This window comes from Lolium rigidum, chromosome 3 (genome assembly GCF_022539505.1).
Source record: "Lolium rigidum isolate FL_2022 chromosome 3, APGP_CSIRO_Lrig_0.1, whole genome shotgun sequence".
NCBI classification, from domain to species: Eukaryota; Viridiplantae; Streptophyta; class Magnoliopsida; order Poales; family Poaceae; genus Lolium; species Lolium rigidum.
Genome location: NC_061510.1, coordinates 291,240,293 through 291,248,030, shown reverse-complemented (window position 1 = coordinate 291,248,030; position 7,738 = coordinate 291,240,293). Strand labels below are relative to the sequence as shown.

The 7,738-nt window shown below is 46.0% G+C and overlaps 1 long non-coding RNA gene across 1 annotated transcript; it reads left to right on the top strand.

Annotated features, from left to right (window-relative positions):
* Nucleotides 1-5,559: 5,559 nt before the first annotated feature.
* LOC124699659 lies at nucleotides 5,560-6,387 on the top strand. Its single transcript, XR_007001475.1, has 2 exons — nucleotides 5,560-5,864; nucleotides 5,943-6,387. It is a non-coding gene; the product is annotated as an uncharacterized LOC124699659 (long non-coding RNA).
* The last annotated feature ends 1,351 nt before the right edge of the window (nucleotides 6,388-7,738 follow it).

The window sequence follows — 7,738 nt, the reverse complement described above, 5'->3', positions numbered from 1 at the left end:
AGTTCTTTTCCTCTCCTTCTTCTCACTAGATTTCTCCACAATGGGAGCATTGGCTTGATTCTTCTTGGGAAGTGGCATTTCTTCAACTTGAAGTTGAATGTGAGTTTGAGCTTGAGGCCGCTTCCCTTTTTGCTTCTTCTTCAAAGGGCAAGATCTAACATGATGCCCTTCAATTTTGCACTTGAAGCAAACAATCTTGGCCGAGTCTTTGACTTGTACTTGGCCCTTCTTCTTATTGTTGTTCTTGGACTTGTTCTTGTTGTTGGAGTTGAATCCAAGTCCACTCTTGTCATTGGGGGATTGTTGCACACTCAACATCTTGTCAAGTTTGCATTTCCCTTCATGACTCTTTACCAAGTCGTTCTTCAAGGAAGTGACTTGGGCCTTGAGCTCTTTGATTTCCTCTACATGGTTAGTAACAACACAAGTACTAGAGGAAGTAGAACCTTTATTGTTAGAGCAACAAGGCAAGGAAGATAATTCATCACAATATTTAGCAATACTATGAGTGGATGAATTACTAGGACTAGCACATTGCAATATAGCATTTTGAGTAGTAGTGCTAGTATCCACATGAGGCTCACAAGGTGTTTCCTTTGATATGATTGCCTCATGAGCTAACTTTAGCCTATCATGAGAGGCTAGAAGATCCTCATGGGAGCTAGAAAGCTTTCCATGATTTTCTTCCAATTTCCCATAATTGCTAGTTAGCAATTCAAGTTGAGCCCTTAGCTCAACATTCTCCTTCAAGATAGATGCTTCGCAAGAAGTAGAGTTAGTAGCACAAGCATCATCACAAGACATAGTAAGAAGAGATGGTAACATAGCATGCTCTTTTAAATAGGAAGCTTGAAGTTTCTCATGCGACTTAGTGAGGATAGAGTGTTCGCTCTCCAAGACCTTGTGGGCCTTGTCTAGATCATCTAGATCCTTAACAAGTTTATCATGACCAACACCAACTTTGGAATTTTCCTTTTTAAGCATTTTTACTTGAGCTTTAGCATGGTCTCTTTCCTTAGTGAGTTTAGAAACTATTTCATTTTGAGACACTTCAAGGGTTTCAAGTTGCTCTTCAAGAGAGGCTACGGTCTCTTGTTCTTCTTCAAGATCATTCTTTAGAGATGCTACATCATCGGCATACTCTCGTTCAAGAGCACCCTTTTTATCAATGGTGTTCTCATGCATCCAAATAAGTTTTTGGCTCTCAATAGCGGTAGTCAAAATTTCAAAGAAGTGAGTGCTAGCAATTTTATCTTTGTAAAGAACCTTGAATACACTCTCACCTTTATCGCGTAGAGAGACAACCCAATCCTCTTCTTCATATTCATCCTCATTCTTATCACCACGAGACATATTAGGTTCCATGGTAGGAGGTACCGTGGAACCCTTGGCCATAAGGCATATATGAGGACCGTGAGATAAAGATGAGGAGTTACTTGAGGCTCCTTTCAAGATCTTGTCTTGACCAATAGAATCTTTGGTTTCCTCTACATTGTTAGACACACAACAACTAGAGGAAATAGAATCATTTTTATCATGGCCACAAGACAATGCAAGCATATCATCATTAGATTTTTTCAAGCAACTTACACATGATATGCAAGGACTATCAACACAAGCATGTAAATCATTTCTAGTGCTAGATGTGTTTAAGTCCAAAGATGAAGCATTGCAATGAGATAGAGATGAAGAATCATCAATAGTAAGCTCAATATCAATATTGCAATTTTCATCACCACTCACCATATCATTACCTTGTGTCTTACCACACTTTGGTGAAGTGGATGAAGATGAGAACTCATCACGGTCGGAAGTGGAAGCAAAACAATCATCCTCAATGATAGTGGACACATCATATTTATCTTGAAGCTTTGTCCATAATTCATGAGCGCTCCCAAAAGGCATGATTGAAGAAGTAACTACATTGCTCACAACAATGGAAAACACATGAGAAGCAAGAGCATCGAGACAAGAGTTTTTCTCCTCCTCAAGAGATAAATTTTGAGGATCCTTAGGAGAAGAAACACCCATGTCAAGAAATCGCTCCATGTCCGGGGACATACGCCGCAAAATATTAAGCACATAAATTTTCCATAGATCATAATTTGTGCCATCAAATATAAACAAGTTATTGTGTGCTAATCCCCTAACCGACATCTTTACTCTCAAGGCGGTGAAGCCTAAGAATGAGAGACCTTGCTCTGATACCAATTGAAAGGACACGGATGTCGCCTAGAGGGGGGTGAATAGGCGATTTAAAACTTTTACGAGATGGGCTTAACAAATGCGGAATAAAACTAGCGTTTACTTTGCCAAGCCCAAAGACTATATACTATGGTTCACCTATGTGCACCAACAACTTATTCTAAGCAAGAGTTCACCTATGTGCACCAACAACTTATGCTAAGCAATACAAGCAAGTATGTGATAGCAAGATATATATAACTTCAAGCACGATGGCTATCACAAGGTAAAGTGCATAAGTAAAGAGCTCGGGTATAGAGATAACCGAGGCACGCGGGAGACGATGATTTATCCCGGAGTTCACACTCTTGCGAGTGCTAATCTCCGGTGGAGAGAGTGCGGTTGCTTAGTGCTCCCGAACGCCACAAGAGGCTCACCTTGAGGTGTGGTTGCTCGATGCACACCAATGCCACAAAGGCCTCACCCCAAGATGCGGTACTCACACCACACACCGAACGCCACGAAGGCGCCTCACCTAAATCTCCGGTGACCCTCGCCACAAAGGCCTAGGTCACGGTTCCACTAAGGGATTTCCTTCGAGGCGGAAACCAGGCCTTACACAAAGATTGGGGCACACATCCACAACTTAATTGGAGGCTCCCAACAAATCGCCACAAAGGCCTAGAATCCGTCTAGGGTTCCAAGAACCCAAGAGTAACAACCTTCTTGCTTTCACCACCACGAATCACCGTGGAGAACTCAAACCGATGCACCAAATGCAATGGCAAGAACACCACAAAGATGCTCAAGTCCTTCTCTCTCAAATTCCAACAAAGCTACAAAAGCTATTGGGGAATAAGAGAGGAAGAACAAATAAGAGGAGGAACACCAAATTTCTCCAAGATCTAGATCTAGTGGATTCCCCTCACAAAGAGAGGGATTTGATTGGTAGGAATGTAGATCTAGATCTCCTCTTCCTTTTCCCTCAAAAAGATTCAAGAAGCATAGGAGGAGTAGAGGGAAAGGGAAGCTCTCAAGGTCAACAATGGTGGAGAGCACTTGGGGGAAGAGGTAGCTGCCCAAGGAGGAAGAAGGGGGCTTAAATACCCCCTCCCATCGAAATATGACCGTTTGGGTCAGCTCGAGGCCGGATTTTCCGGGCCGGATATTTGCAAAATATCCGGGCCCCGAAACGGCTAAGGACCATGAGAAAACATGCCCCTGGATGGGGGCCGGACATTTGGCCGGATATTTGCCCGGATTTGTCCAAAAACCGGATTTTCCGGGGGCCGGATTATCACGCTCCAAACTTGGGCCGGAATATCCGCCCCCGAAAGCCGGCGAAACATCAAGCCGAAACGGGCATAACTTTAGCATCCGGACTCCGATTTTAATGATCTTGGGCTTGTTTTAAAGCTAGGAACAAGCTCTACAAGACCATGCAGGAAACCATCATAGTCCAACAAGGGAGTATAGAAACAAATGATGAAAGGTTTGACCTATCTAAAAAAGACATACCAGGTAAAACCTCCAATCTCGAAAATGCAACAAGTTGCCCATGCAAAAACCATTCTCAATGAACTAGAGCTTGTCATGAGAATAAGCACAAGCTATAAAACATCACATGGATAAGATCCAAATAAAACCAAGAAAGATGATGAACCAAACTCGAAAACGCAACAAGTGATCTATGCGAAATCCGTTTTCGATGAACTAGAGCTTGTCATGAGAATAAGCACAAGCTCTAAAACATCACATGGATAAGGTCCAAATAACAACCAAGAAAGATGATGCAAGGATGCAAAGGTTTGAGCTCTCTCCGAACGATACGATCGAGTTACTCACTCGAGAGCCCTCTTGATAGTACGGCAACTAAACTATAAACCGGTCTCCAACTACACTATGAGACCGGTGAGAAACAAACCCTATCAAGAGCAAACCTTATACTTGCGCATTCCACTTGAGCTCGATGACGACGATCTTGATCTCAACAAGATGGAACGCCTTTCTTGCTTGTGCTTGCTTGACGAAGTCTTGTGGATTGCTCCCCCATAATCCACCATGGGAGAGCTTCTTCTTCGGCGCATCTTCACATAACCATGACCACCATGTGGATTGCTCCCCCATAATCTACCATGGGAGAGCTTCTTCTTCGGCGCATCTTCACATATCCATGATCACCATATGGATGGCAAGACTCAAGGAAAGGATCTCTTCGAGATGGATCATCTTGAACTTGCACTTCATTTCTTCATTCTTCATCATGTTGATGTCTTGAAGTAACTTGAGGGCTCACTTCATCTTCATCTTCAAGACATACTTGACACTTGATATCCTTCATCAATTTCTTCTTATTGCAACCTTGAAGCCAACATATGGTTCAAGAATTGCCTATGGACAACTCCTACAAATATAACTCAATGCAAACATTAGTCCATAGGGATTGTCATTAATTACCAAAACCACACATGGGGGCTCCATGCACTTTCAGTCGTGTTCTTTTTAAAATGGCACACGGCAACACTATCTTTGCCGTGTTCCTTGCTCTTTTGGGCACGGCGAAGATTTCACACCAAAATGATGCCGACATGCTCCTTCACGCAGGAAAAGTTGGCGGGAGGGGGTGGTGTGTGCTGGAGAAGGGCCTTTGTCGTTTGTCCGTTAGGGACACACGGAAAAGCCATGTCGTTATGACGACGTCATCTTGAGCGCCCGCCCAGGACATGTGACCCAGACCTTTGCCGTATGCCTTGTACGAGGTTCGCCGTGTTCCTCTCTTTGCCGTGTTGTTTTTTGGACCTTTGCCGTGCTCGTTTTTTTGGCGTGTTCTTTTTCCAATTTTTACCGTGTTTTTAATCTTTGCCGTGTTCTTTTACGTGGAACACGACAAAGATTATGATTGTCGTGTTTCGAGGTGTAGGGCACACGGCAAAGCTAAGGCAACACGGCAATTACCGTTTTTCCCGTATTGTCTGCTTCCTCTACTCCTCAATCCCATATATGGGAGGCGAAGGCCTTCATGGAGTGAGATGAGATGGCGATGACAACACATGGTTTTGCTAGCCGGCGCAAGTGTACTAAGTGCCCTGACTAAGTCCCGCAGAGGAAACCATAGCAACGCGCATGAACGTAAAGGGCCATGGAGACGCGATAAGACTATTTGATTTTTGTAAAACGCGTGGTGCCACGACGGAATTTTTTTATCTCCCGATGCAACGCACGGGTATGTCTGCTAGTCTATACCTAATAATAAAGGGAAAAGGGTTTCTCCCTTGGTCGTCCTAATATTTTACTAATTTACCCCTGAATTGCCATCCACGAGTGGAAAAACGTTTCGTTTGTTTTCCTCCCTAGCCCCCGCAGCGAGACCTTCCTCTTATCCTCTGGTCGCTTCTTCCCCAATTCCCCACCACCCCTCCCAATCTTTGGCAAATAGCGCCGCTTCACTCCTCCAGCAGAAGGAACGGGACTACCCGCTGCCGATCCCCCCGCATCCGAGCTCTGGGCCACATCGTGCTCGAGCCTCCTGCCAACGACACCTCCCAATTTGGCCGCCCCGGCACAGCCCCGACCCCGAAATCCCTCCACACCGCCCCGACCTGGAGTGAGGGGAGCCTTGCTTCTAGCGCTGCCTCCGCATTGATGGTCTTGGGAGTTCGACCTCGCGTGCGCTGATCCAGGTATAGGCGGGAGAGCCTCATCCATGATGCGCAACAGGTCGGCGACCTCTTGATGGCCCTGCACATGTGCTATTCCAGATGGTGTCCGGCAAGCTCGCGTGAGGATATGGAGCGACCTGGTTGCTGATCTGCTCTGGGGCCAGTCCGGCGGTGGGTTATCATGCATATATTTCAGATAATCTTGATACTCTGCTGCCATGTGTGCGTCGATGCGTCGCTGCTTCTGTTGCTCATGTGATGGATATCAATTTCCATCTCTCTCAGCTATGCATTCTTTTAATTACCAACCCACTCTTCAATCTCGTTGAAAATTTCAGGCCAGCAATGTGACCCATTTGTAACTGAATCTTATCTGCCAGCATTTTTATTGTTAGAAGCGCAAGTGCTGAGATTGATGTTATGTCAACTTTGTGCAATTGGAAAGGAGTCAGATCGCCTGGGAATAGGCACAAATATGTATCCTTTCCTCTGATTTGTTGCGGCAGAAGACACACCACAGATGAGTCTATTTCTGCTTCATCAATTGATGATTTCATTGAGAAAGCTGGTCATCTGTTATTCCTATCCGTACTGTTGCTGTTCAAAATGGTTAAATGAAAAGTCATCACAAATTTGCATTGGAGTATACTGACAGTATGAAATTACTGCCAAATTTGATAATGTGACTCAGCAACTAACTTTTTACATGGCAACCATTCCGAGACTGTACGGTAGCTCGTGATGTCTTTACGGTAGATTTTACATAGTCGACTTCAAAAGTATCAAAACGAAGTGTACAACTGAAAATATGCAAAACTAAAAGCATCGCCGGCCATTGGCTCAGCCATGGTGTAGGGTTCCCGAGCGCCAGATGGGCTCGGGCGGTCCCGATGGGCTTGAGCGGGCCGGGCGTTGCCTGGAGGTGGTGGCGACGACAAGGTTGGGAAGACCGATGCCGGCGTCGCGGGCTGCCTATCGCAGCAGGGCAGCCAGGGCTTTACGGGCCTATCTAGGCCCGACCAGGCCAGCCTGGGCCTGGTGTGCCCCCGCTACTCTGTCCGGCCGATGATTGCCTCCGGCGAGGTCATGTGTCTTCATCCTTTAGGCCGCATGTCGGTGTCTCGAAGCGTTTGATGATGGTGACTACAAGATCATGGTGGCGCATGCTGGTGGGCGATGAAGCTAGGTGGTGGTACCCCATTGCGCCAGGAATTTTTTGTGGACGGGGGCGGGAGAAATCTCTGTCAGCTAGCCTAACCCTGGCGCGGTGCCGACTTCCAGTGGCGCCATTCCTTCCTGAAGGGCGTCGTGGGAATCCCTTATCCACTATACTCTTCATGCTGGGGGAAACCCTATGACCGATCTGGTCCAGCCAACAACACCATGTCGATTGTGCTTCCCTTCTCGAAGGGGCTGCTTGGCACATGGTGCTTTGGGGTGCTTGGAGCATGGTGGGTCATAGACGGAGGGCGCAGCGGTTGCGGGTCATCATCGTTTTATCACTTCGCCACTAACTTCATTTCTTTTCTTTTTGGGCATGTTGTTGTTATTGTTGTCCTAGCATTTTCCTTTATTTCGAACTGTTGTATCGGTGTGGTTGCTATATTAATATAGCGAGGCAAAAGCCTATTTCGAGGAGGAGGAGGAGGAGGAGGAGGAGGAGGAGGAGGAGGAGGAGGAAAGCATCGATCTATATGCATCCTGACTCCTAAATAATTTATCCGCCTTCCTCTGTTCCTCTGTCCCCAAACCCTGAGGGAAGCAAAGTCCCCATGGAGTAGCTAGGGTGAGGTGGTGATGGCAGCAAATCACAGTGACGCATGTTTTCAAATGTTCTGGCTGAAGTGGCGGACAAAGGAAGCACTGGTGGTGCCCTGATTAAGGTACGTGTTGAT